Raw genomic sequence first — 12,837 nt, 5'->3', positions numbered from 1 at the left:
CTCTCTTGCTTTTTCAATGATCCAGCAGATGTTGGCAATTTGATCTCTGGTTCCTCTGCCTTTTCTAAAACCAGCTTGAACATCTGGAAGTTCACGGTTCATGTATTGCTGAAGCCTGCCTTGGAGAATTTTAAGCATTACTTTACTAGTATGTGAGATGAGCGTAACTGTGTGGTAGTTTGAGCATTCTTTAGCATTGCCTTTCTTTGGGATACTTTCTATAAGATTGAATAGCAGGAAACACTTCCAAACTCATTTTTACAAGGTGAACATTACCCAGACACAAAAACAAGATTAAGAATACTGTAGAAGAAAAATATAGATCAATATCCCAGATGAATACAGATGCAAAAATTCTCAACCAAATATTAGCAAACTGAATTTAAGAGCACATTAAAAGAATAATATACTATGACCAAGTACAATTTATCCCTGGGGTGTAATGATGTTTCAACATACACAAATCAATAAAAGTGATATACCACATTAATAAAATGAAATAAAAATCATAGGATTATCTCAATTGATGCAGAAAAAGTATTCACACAAAAAGGCACCATTTCATGATAAAAAAAATCCTTGACAGATCGGGTATATAAGGAATGTACCTTAAAAACTTTATATGACACACCCACAGGTTACATGGTGCCCAACAGTGAAAAGTTTAAAGTTTTTCCTCTAAGATCAGGAACATGGAAAGCACACCCATTCTCACTAGTGTTATTCAATATACTACTAGAAGTCCTAGCTAGAGCAATTAGGCAAGACAAAGAAATATAAAGCATCTTAATCAGAAAGGAAGAAGCAAAATTGTCATTACTTGCAGATGATATGATCTTATATATAGAAAATCTCAAAGGTTCAACCAAAAAATGTTGGAACTAATCAAATTCAATAAAAAGCAGGCTGTAAAATAAACATCCTCATTTTAAGTCACTAACTACCTAGTCAGTTATATGACCTAATGTATGACACTTATTTTTGTTTCAATTTCTTCATCTGTACAGTTCCTTCATTTATACAATTTAAAAATTAAGCATCTAACAGAAAAAAAAATCCTGAAATCTGTTGCACTTCTATACACTAAAAATAAAATATCTGAAAAAGAAAGGAGGAAATCTTTCACATTTACAATAGCATCAAAAGTAATAAAATGCTTAGGAATAAATTTAACCAAGGATGTGAATGATCTATATAACAAGAACAAGATTTTGTTGAAAGAAATCAAAGATGACACAAGCAAATGGAAAGATATCCCATGTTGATGAATTGGAAGAATTAATATTGTTAAAATATCCTCATCTACCCAAAGCCGTTTATAAATTCAAAGCAATTCCAGTGTCATTTTTCTCAGAAATAGATCATAAAATCCCAACGTTTGTATACAGCTCCAAAAGACTCCAAATAACCAAAACAATCATGAGAAAGAACAAAGAAGTAAGTCATCACACATCCTGGTTTCAAACTATAGTACAAATCTATAGTAATTAAGACAGTATGGTACTGGCATAAAAATAGACACACAAACCAATGGAACAGAAGAGAGAGCCCAGAAATTAATCTCCACCTATATGGTCAACTAATATTTGGCGAGGGAGCCAAGAACACTCAGTAGGGAAAGGGTAGTCTCTTCAACAAATGGTGTTGCAAAAACTAGATAACCACATGCACAAATATGAAATCAGGTCCCTATATTACACCACTCACAAAGATCATTTGGCCATAACATTTGTTAACTCATCTTATGACACATGAAGAATCAAATTTCTGCTCTAATCTAAACGATGTTCTTCCCTGTTTAGGAAAAATACTAGGGAAATGGTTTGGTTTAGGAGAATCTTGGCTTAAAACTTTATTAATGACTTGGTCATTCCTACTGTCAATTTTGATCACATCTATAGCTCTCTATAAATGGACATACACAATGCACATGCAAGGTAAAATTGCACTAAGTACTACTGGACAACTTGGAATTGACTGCTAGTTCTTGCCAGACATCTTACTAACATATCCTACTAAAAGGAAAAAAAAAAAAAAAAAAAGGAAAAAAAAAAAAAAAAAACCAGGCCATTAAGACCCAACATTGAGGGACATGATGGATCAGAGGCAGATAAGCAACCACTCTGGCATTGAGGAACCAACTATTTTATCACCTAGTGCTTTCTAACAAATAATTAATTATCAAAAGGGGGAAATTGATGAAATAAAATTTATATTCTATGGCAAAGCAAGAAAAACTTTGAAAATAATATTTTTCTTTGCCCATTCAGGTCTCCTTCCTTCCCTTTACTGGGTATTGTGCATCTGCATTAACCAGACCTCCTGAGGAGATAATATTCCTTCTTAATCTCATAAAGAGTCACAAATCCTGAGGACACAATCTTCCTTCTTATTCTTATAAGGGGCCACAATGACCCATGATCTGCCGATCCACTTTGTATGTGTAGATATGGATTGTTTAAACTGTCAGTACATCATTTGACATATAAACTTTTGTCTCAAAAACTTATATAACTGTACTTTGACCTCTAATGGGTGGAACAGTCCTGAGAACTTTCTGAAAGACTGTCTCCCAGGTAATAATCTTCAGGTTGGCTCAAATAAAATTTTCCATTTCTTTCTTAGATCGACTAATTTTTTTTTCATTGACACTTGAAAACTCTTACTATCCTTCAAGAGTCAAACATCACCTCCTCTACCAAGACTTCTTTGACTTCTTTACCCCAAATGCCACCAACATCCTTTCTACTCATGTTAACAATCTGCCCACTTGTCAATTTTCCAATTCCTCCCTCCTGAATTTATTCAACATTTCTCTAACCTGTGCCCTTACCCAAAAAAATGGGTATAACCCTACTGGGAATTTAAGTGAGACACATGCAAAGCTTAGTGTGGTCCCTAGCATATGGTAAGTGATCGACCAGTACTAGATGTTAGCTAGAACTTTGTCTGTCTCCCAGCTAACCTCCAGGGCAAGGCTGAGGTCTTATATTTGTGTATTCCCATTCTGTAGCACAGAGCTATCCACATAGAGGGCTTCCAAGGCATGTATGTTGAGTAAGTGAGTGAGATTAATGAATCAGTTTTGCTTCCTCCTTTCAAAACTATCTGCTTTATATAAGTAGAAATGGTTAATATATAGAGTCAGGTTTAAATAACCTACAGCAGAAAAGGACTCTGAACCCTGTTGAGTATTTTCTGCTCTACTACCATACCATCACTGATCAGCAAAAGTGCCCCAAGCCCATGGTCCTATTATAAAGATCAGCTTTCCAAGAACATAATACAGGCTATCTTATCTCATTATCCGGTGACATTAGCTGGATAATAATATTCTTTGAGTCCTGTCTGTTTCCCTGAGACACTATGGAGGGAGAAAACTGACTTTGCAGCTTCTCCAGAAGCTACTTTGGTCCTATCTATATTATCACCAATGAGTCGGTGATGGCATCATTGACTCAACGGACATGAGTCTGAACAAACTCTGAGAGACAATGAATGACAGGGAAGCCTGGCCTGCTGTAGTAAATAGTGTCACAAAGAGACATGACTGAGCAACTGAACAACAACAAATATTATCACCAAAGGAAAAGAGTTCTCTAACCTCACTTTTCCATAACTCTACTCCATTCCCCTCCAACCCACATTAAATTGATACTCATTACCTGCCTTTTGTTATATGACTATTCCTGCTTAGAATATCTTTTCCCCTTAACTCTGGCTATTCAGATCTTACCTATACTTCAAAGCTTCACAGAAAAAATGAATTGGGTATCATGCTCTGTTATGTTTATCAAAAAGAGAAGAATGGAGTGGAAGGAAAGGTGGAGGTGGAGTAGTACATGTTGTAAGAGGAGAAAGAACACACGGAATTCCTGATAGCATGAACAAAGACATGATGTTTGTGAAAGATCATGGCATATTCGAGAAGTAGCTGTTAGCTTAATGTAACTCCTGTGATAAGGAAGTCACAGGCAATAAACATGAAAGGTAGGTTGAAGACAAATTTTGAAGTGTCTTACTAAAAGGCAAGGATTTAATCCTGTAAGTGAAGGGGAGTCTGAATAATTCTAAACATAGGATTGTCAAGATAAAAACATGTATTTTATAAATATCCTAAAGTGTAGAATACACTGGAAATTATATTACTTTGCTAGGACTGCCACATCAAAGTACTAAAAAACAGGGGATTTAACAACAAAAATGTATTGTCTCACAGTTCTGAAGGCTGTAACTCTGAAACCAAAGTGACACCAGTTTTGGTTCCTCCTGAGGGTTCTCAGAGAAGAATCTGTTCTAGGCCTCTCTCCTTGTCTTATAGATGACTGTCTTCTCTCTGTGTCTCTCCAGATCATCTTTCCTCTATGAGTCTTTATGTCCAAATTTCCCCTTTTCATAAGGATACCACTCATATTGGATTAGGGCCTGTCCTAACTACCTCATTTTAACTTGATTACCTCTGTAAATACCCGTCTCCAAATACAGTCACATTCTATGGTACCAGAAATTAGGAATCCAATATATTTTGAGGGACATAATTCAACATATAACAAAGGTCACAGAGATTGCTGCTGCTGCTGCTGCTAAGTCGCTTTAGTCGTGTCCGACTCTTGCGACCCCATAGACGGCAGCCTACCAGGCTCCCCCATCCCTGGGATTCTCCAGGCAAGAGCACTGGAGTGGGTTGCCATTTCCTTCTCCAATGCATGAAAGTGAAAAGTGAAAGTGAAGTCGCTTAGGCGTGTCTGACTCTTAGCGACCCCATGGACTTCAGCCCACCAGGCTCCTCCACCCGTGGGATTTTCCAAGCAAGAGTACTGGAGTGGGGTGCCATTGCCTTCTCTGGTCACAGAGATTAGAGGCAGATAAAACAACAGTAAGGGGCTATGTTAATAGGCTAGGTCATACATGATGAAAAATTATGCAAAGACACTACAAGTAGGAATGCAGAGGATACAAAGATTTAAGAAGAAGAATCTAGAAGCTATAGAGAAGAAAGAGTCATAGATGACCCTAGGCTTTATTGCTGCTGCTGCTAAGTCATTTCAGTCATGTCCGACTCTGTGTGACCCCATAGACGGCAGCCCACCAGGCTCCGCCGTCCCTGGGATTCTCCAGGCAAGAGCACTGGAGTGGGTTGCCATTTCCTTCTCCAATGCATGAAAGTGAAAAGTGAAAGGGAAGTCGCTCAGTCGTGTCCGACTCTTAGCAACCCATTGCTAGGCTTTTATTGTTTTGGTTGATTATGTGACTGTTGATCAAGGAGAGAAACTGGAGTCAAGGAGTTTGCTGATGAATTCAATTTTAAACATATTAACTGTAGAGGTGTCAAGTTAAGATGGCTGATTAACAGACAAATGGATGCATGTGGGATAAGAAAAAGCATTCAGTTGGAGATAGAGATTGTCGTATAGGCTATATAAATGGCTGTTGAAATTCTTAAGTGGATGAGATGACCTAAATAAGGAATACAGATTAGCAAGATAAGAGAATAAAAAGAGCAATCAGAGAGGTTCGTGGAAATCCATGGTAGAGTATTATCACAGAAGACATGAAAGGGGAGGCTTTAAAGATGGAAGGAAAGTACAACAACCTTAAATGTAGTAAAGCCAAGTATGTTGAAAACCTAGAGAGAGAGTACATGACATGACATTTAGGAGATCTTCAGGTAACTCTTGTGAGAGCAGTTTCAATAATGATCTAAATGGAAACTGTCAAAAAATAGGGTGGTAATTTGAGTAAGGGCTGTTAAATAAAGATTGACTTAGGAAATAAATGTGTTTGCAAGCTAAAGACTAGGCAGTAAAGCATAATAATCAAGGTGTAGACTTTATAGACCTGGGTTCAAATCTCACATCTGCTCTTTCCAAGTTGTATAAACTTGAGCAAGTTGCTTGATTTTTCTGTCCCAATTTCCCTAACTGAAAAATTGGGAATACAACAGTACCTACTACATAGGATTATGGTGAACAATATATGAATTGATAAATGCAAAGTGTTCAATAGAGGGCTTGGCACAGATTAGGTATTCAATAGGGCTTCCCTGATAGTTCAGTTGGTAAAGAATCCACCTGCAGTGCAGGAGACCCCAGCTCTATTCCTGGGTTGAGACGATCCGCTGGAGAAGGGATAGGCTACCCACTCCAGTATTCCTGGGCTTCCCTTGTGACTCAGGTAGTAAAGAATCTGCCTGCAATGCAGGAGACCTGGGTTCGATCCCTGAATTGGGAAGATCCCCTGGAGAAGGGAAAGGGTTACCCACTCCAGTATTCTGGCCTAGAGAATTCCATGGACTGCATAGTCCATGGGGTTGCAAAGAGTCGACACAACTGAGCAACTTTCACTTGCACTTTCAGGTATTCAATAAATGTTATCTATATTAGGTAGGAATGGTTGGATGGGTGGAAGAACCAAAGAAAAAGGAATTGAAGAAAACAAAGCTGATGGAACAACTTTTCAGAAGGTATGGGAGAGAATGAATCCTCTTTAACTTACTGGCTCTGTGTCCTTTGGTAAGGCACTTTACATTCCTGTGCCACAGTTTCCTATTCTGTAGAATGTAAATGATAATATTGCTTACCTCACAAGGTTATTGTGAGGATTAAATGAAATGATACATGAAACACACTTCCCTACTGGGAAGAACTTGAGGAGAAGAATAGTATATAATCTACGTGAAATTATGTGTGCCAGCGAGACTGAAATTAAAAAAAAAATAAAGCATTCAAGTGAATAATTTTCACAATTTCATGCTAGAGTAAAACAGTGCTATACAATCTTGTGAATGTTTTCTTAACAAGGTTAAGCATTCTTCTAGTGCTAATAAATTTATTGTGATTTTTTTAATTATGCTGAAAATATTTTTTGTACTTCAGTAGTTTCAAATATGTTTGAAATCTTTTTCAGATAATTGTTATGAAACAATGGCTAGTATAAAATTAAATTAGTTACATGAATTCAGCAATAAGCTTACTAATTTTTTCAAATCATAATATCATAAATTCAAATATCAAAATCATAAAATCATAATCTATCTTGATTGTGTTAAGATGAACAACTGAAGATTTATCCTTACAAGAGTAGAATTTTAAATATAATAATTGTTGATTATTTATCTTCTTTAAAAATGACTCCCTATCTCACTCGGAACAAAATCCAAAGTATTTACAAGGTCCTATAAGATCTGGCCAGAGAAGGCAATGGCAACCCACTCCAGTACTCTTGCCTGGAAAATCCCATGGATGGAGGAGCCTGGTAGGCTGCAGTCTATGGGGTCGCTAAGAGTCGAACATGACTAAGCGACTTCACTTTCACTTTTCACTGTCATGCATTGGAGGAGGAAATGGCAACCCACTCCAGTGTTCTTGCCTGGAGAATCCCAGGGACGGGGGTGGGGGGTGGGTGGGGGGGGGGTGGTGGGCTGCCCTCTATGGGATCGCACAGAGTCGGACAAGACTGAAGCGACTTAGCAGCAGCAGCAGCATAAGATCTGGCACTTCTCTGTCTCTCTAAAATCATGTGCTACCACTCTCCTCTTCACTCCAGTGATGCTGGCTTTGCTATTCTTTGAACACGTCAAGCCTTTGAAATTCTATTTTCTCTGTCAAGAATACTCTTCCCTTGGGTATTCTCATGGCTAGTTCTCTCACTTTATTCATATATATTCTTTAAAATCATCATATCAGAGAAGCCCTCCTTGACTGTTCATTAAATAGCTCTCCCCAGTCCCTCTGCTATCTTATTCAACGCCCCCTCCCCCCAAAAAAACCCATCCACTAACATACCCTCATTAGAATACAGTCTCCAAAAAGGCAAGGGACTTGTCTTGCAGACTCTCCAGAGTCTTGTGCAGTGATGGCACAGAGTAGGTTCTCAGTAAGTATTTGTTGAATTAATTAATGAATGAATCTCATAACACAATGTACTTTCCTATTGACACCTTTGTCTTTCATATGTCCTTATCCTTGAACGCTGAGAAAAAACCAGGAAGGAACTCAGACCAAAGTAAATGTAGGCATAGGCTATACTAGTCTAAGCAAGAACAGCCTAGGCTACCAGATTCCAGAAGAGGAGTTGGGGGATTGAAACTACTGCTTGTGACATAGAGAGAGAGAGAGAGGACAAAGTGTTCTTTCTGCAATTATTTCTTATGAAGCCCTTTTGCCTCTGTGTAGACAGAAACTGTCTGCAAGCCCAGAAAGCAGAATGAATGACAACAAACTAATTTCTCTGGAAAAGTCACTTGAAACCTTTGTACTGCTGCTAAGTCGCTTCAGTTGTGTCCGACTCTGTGCAATCCAGAGACAACAGCCCACCAGGCTCCCCCATCCCTGGGATTCTCCAGGCAAAAACACTGGAGTGGGTTGCCATTTCCTAATGCTATTGCCATTACTTTTGTACTGCTTGCCTATAATAACTGTTAGTGGGTTCACAAAATTTTCACTGTCTTAGGAAGAGATTAACCATATTTCATCAACCATATTTTATGACAGCTATATCCTGCATCTAGAAACTCTCTCAAAGAAAAACCAACATGAACACAAAGGGACAATCAAATATTAAAATGGAAGCACAGCAATACCTAACATATTCCATGCTTATCAAATTTAGAAGGTTGGCTGTGGAGTCAGCACACAGTTTCTTCCCACTCTCCATGCCAGGGTGTGGGTAGCAGATTTTAGTGTGAGTGACAAGTACAAGTGGCTCTTGACTCTAGAGCAGGACTGTACTCCCAATGGTAAAAGTAGCCAGGAGGGTTCCAGTTGAATTAATGTTTCCTTTGTTTTTAGGACCCCATAGACCAGTGACTTAGCAGCAGCAGCAGACAAGTGACTTTATAGAGAAAGAACACTGAGGCTTTCTTTTTTATCTGAATCCAGTGGATTCAATGTCATGGCCATTCAGAATAAGGTCATTTTGGGGTTTAGAAAACCAATTGAGAAAAGAAGGGATGGAGGAAGGTGCTTTAATAAATGGTGCCAAGAAACCTAAAACCAGTCCATGCCCTTAATGGGAGTTGACACTGGGGATGCACTGAAACCTAGCACATTAAAAAAGAGAGGGTCTCTGCCTTGTATTTAATACCAGAGATAGCTGAACTGGTAAACTGCAGAGTGCTAGAAGCTATGGCATTCCATTGACCAAATAGAAATGCGTAGATACACACAGACAATTCATACCTTAAAAAAAAAAAAAAAAAAAAGACATCCAGAGTAAAATATTAGACCTAAAACCTCAAACAACATATTTTATTATCTTTGACATGCAGGATATCATTAGGCTCCATCCAGACCTGCCATCCTCCTTAAGCAGAAACATAAGAAAAATAAACTTGGAAGAGATGCCACTGATCTGTATGAGGCCTTCTAACAAGTTTCCACCACACTAGTTCTTTTATTTAACAGCAGAAGGGAGCTGGTAAAGCCCTCCTGCCCAAGACAATCTTCCAGGTTGGACATGGACATGGGAATAACAGATCAGTCAAGGTAGCCTTTAGCTTCCCTATTGAAACATCCTGCCCTTCTCTCTTTGCATGCCATTTTGACTTGAGTTCCTATCTCTTTCAGCTGAATCTCCCAATCACTTGGGTTAGGGCATATGGATGCTTGGTACTAAAGACAAGACAATAAAGATGAATAATGGGAACCTTCACGTGACACATGCTTGATAAATGCTGAAATCAAATTCAACATTCGACTCTAGAAAGAAACCTTGGCCACCAATCTGTTAATAAAGGAGTCAGTGACATCACTCTACATTGTCCTGACATATTACAGACATTCAGCAGTGGGATTAGTCACAGACAATGAACCTAGCTTTTGATAAATATTTGTAAAATAAATTATTTTTTCAAATCTTGATAAATTTTCCTCTTGAGCTAAAACTGCAAGGCCAGTTGACTCTGCAGTTAACTAATGTACAACTTGGCAGCATAGCCCAGGATGCGCCTCCTGAGAATCAACTGGATATTAGAACAAGTTTGGAGGCTGGTATAAGGAGGAAAAACTTGCCTCTCCGTACAAATTCCCCCAACACACCTTGTGTCATAGTAAAGATGAGTCAATGCCATCCTTTTCGAAATCGAATTTTCAGTATTTCCCACATCAGAACTGGTGCACTGCCGCTTTAAGAAGCTGGGCAAGATGGAGCCCTCCCAACTCACAGCTAGAAGCTTTAAGCAGCCAGATAACACTGTGGATTGTGACAAAAATAAAAAAAATGCCTGGAGGGGTAAGTCGAGGCTCTAAGGGCAGGAGAGGAAATCAAGGCTGTAATCAAACAACCAGCAAACTCTGAGCTTCCTATCCGGTGGATGGCAGCTCCTCTAGGCTTTAAAGCGCCACCCCTCCTCCGTTCCCCTCCCCTTCTTACCCCACCCTACCCGGTCCAACCCTCTGTGTCCTCCTTGAAAGAGTCTCCTTCGGTAAGGTGGCTCTTTGCCGCCCAGAGAATACCCCAGTGAGGGCAGCAAAAGGAAGGGGAGAGGGGGGGTAAACAAAATGAAAGGGACTTACTTTCGGATTCTGCGCCTCCAAAGGCATCCTCTGCTCCCAGCCCCGGGCCAGGCCGATGGGGCGGGGCCGGGGTTGAGGTGGTGGACCGGGGGTCTTCACTCACTCGTACTACAAATCTAATTCAGTGGAGTTAGGAAAGGGCACCGACTAGGGCCGGTGTACAGTAGGTTTTAATTATCTCAAAAGGAGATAGAAAGGTCTGAGAGAGTTGATCAGGGTAGGAATGGAGGTGAGCTCTAAAACCCTCCTGTCCTCCCTTTCTGGCTAGCTTCCCCCTGGTATTAGCGATTTCAGGGGCTACGGTTTTCTTTTTTCTTCCTTTTGGTTTCTCCCAGCTGCCTGTCCCAGACCCCACCCAGCGGCTCCACCCCATCCACTGCTACACATTCTGTCAATCACCAGCCCCTTTAAAGCTGCACCGCACAACTTGGGTTTTCATCTCTCTTTGGCGGGCAGACAGAATCACGGGGTTCGTGGCATTTCCAACAATACCTCCGACCTCTCTGTTGAGTTTAGGTAGCTGCTGTTAGTTGCTAGTGGCGGCCTTCTCTCACCCTCTGCCCTGAAGCTTGCACAGTCGGCTCCACCCAAGCTCCTTCCGGCGGGCCAGACCACCAAACCCCACCCCATCTCTTTTCTTTACTTTGTTTCTAGTTTAAAAAAAAAAAAAAAATGGTTCTCTAGGCTTCCAGATCGCCAAGAAGGTTCCTGCAGCGCCCTCCTTGGCGCCGCCCAATCTCATAGTTTCTGTACTGAAGTGTCTACAGAAGATTTCTTGTGCCTGGGGACTCTCCGTTTTGCCTGGCCCAATGTGCTCAGTCTTCTCTATCTCATCTGTGTAAATCTCCAGGTTTATGAATACAATCAGAAGGGAGAAGGCGGGGATTCCCCAAAATGTGCTTCATTGCTCTTAGCCAAAAGGAGCGCCCCACTCCATAATTAGGCTGCTCAAAGTTGGAGGAGGACCCTGAGGTCCCATCCACAGGTATTAGTGGAACTCTAGAATGACCCATCAGAAATCATGTTTAATGTCTTTCTCCCTTCCGGTTAATGGGAACATCTGGTTGTTCAGGCCAAAAAGCAGAGACAATACTTTGCCAACAAAGGTGCATCTAGTCAAAGCTATGGTTTTTCCAGTAGTCATGTATGGATGTGAGAGTTGGACTATAAAGAAAGCTGAGTGCCAAAGAATTGATGTTTTTGAACTGTGGTGTTGAAGAAGACTCTTCAGAGTCCCTTGGTCAGCAAGGAGATACAACCAGTCCATCCTAAAGGAAATCAGTCCTGAATATTCATTGGAAGGACTGATGTTGAAGCTGAAACTCCAATACTTTAGTCACCTGATGTGAAGAACTGACTCATTGGAAAAGATCCTGATGCTGGGAAAGATTGAAGGAGGGAAGAGAAGGGGACAACAGAGGATAAGATGGTTGGATGGCATCACCAACTCAATGGACATGAGTTTGACTAAACTCCGGGAGTTGGTGATGGACAGGGAGGCCTGATGTGCTACAGTCCATGGGGTCACAAAGAGTCAGACACAACTGAGCTACTGAACTGAACTGAACTGAATCCTTAAATCTTTTTCTTTTGTGCTTCATATCCAGTTCTTCAATAAATCCTGTTGGCCATTCTTTAAAATTTGTCCAAAATGGCTCGCCATTTCCTGGTCCCATGCATGCATGCTAAGTCACTTCACTTGTGTCCCATTCTTTCCGACCCCATGGACTGTAGTCCTCCAAGCTCCTCTGTCCATGGGATTCTCCAGACAAGAATACTGGAGGGGTTGCCATGCCCTCCTCCAGGGAATCTTCCCCACCTAGGGATCCAGCCCACCTCTTGTATCTCCTGCATTGACAGTCAGATTATTTACCACTAGCACCATCTAGGAAGCCCTTCCTGGTCCCAGACACCACCATCAATATATCCAGCCCCTGCCTACCTCTTTGATGTGATTTATAAAAACATTGTATACTCTCCTCTAGCAACACTGGGGTTGGATGGCATCACCGACTCAATGGACATGAGTTTGAGCAAGCTCCAGGAGGTGGTGGAGGACAGAGAAGCCTGGAATGCTGCAGTCCATGGGGTTGCAAAGAATCAGGCATGACTGGGTGGCTGAACAGAACAGCAACAGCAACACTGATCTCCTTTTTATACCCATATGCTAGGATCTGTCTGACCTGAGGAACTTTGTACTTCCTTTTCTTTCTACCTGGTTCTACCCATGGTGGGCCTCTATATCCTTCAGAATTCAGGAAAGAGAGATTAAAGTAAGTCGGATGGCCCAGGCATTCTCTGTGACCTTATCCCTTCCCTTTTT

General features: G+C 40.6%; 1 protein-coding gene across 3 annotated transcripts in view; it reads right to left on the bottom strand.

Annotated features, from left to right (window-relative positions):
* The window catches only part of KLF8 (KLF transcription factor 8), a 347,052-nt gene extending 335,967 nt beyond the window's left edge, over positions 1-11,085 (bottom strand). For all 3 annotated transcript variants that reach the window (XM_070784649.1, XM_070784650.1, XM_070784651.1), the window contains exon 1: positions 10,515-11,085. The gene's annotated coding sequence lies outside the window, so the exon portion shown is untranslated. The remainder of the gene's footprint in view (positions 1-10,514) is intronic.
* Positions 11,086-12,837: the final 1,752 nt, after the last annotated feature.

Source organism: Bos indicus, chromosome X (assembly GCF_029378745.1).
Source record: "Bos indicus isolate NIAB-ARS_2022 breed Sahiwal x Tharparkar chromosome X, NIAB-ARS_B.indTharparkar_mat_pri_1.0, whole genome shotgun sequence".
Classification (NCBI taxonomy): Eukaryota; Metazoa; Chordata; class Mammalia; order Artiodactyla; family Bovidae; genus Bos; species Bos indicus.
This window is presented reverse-complemented; position numbering and strand designations above follow the sequence as displayed.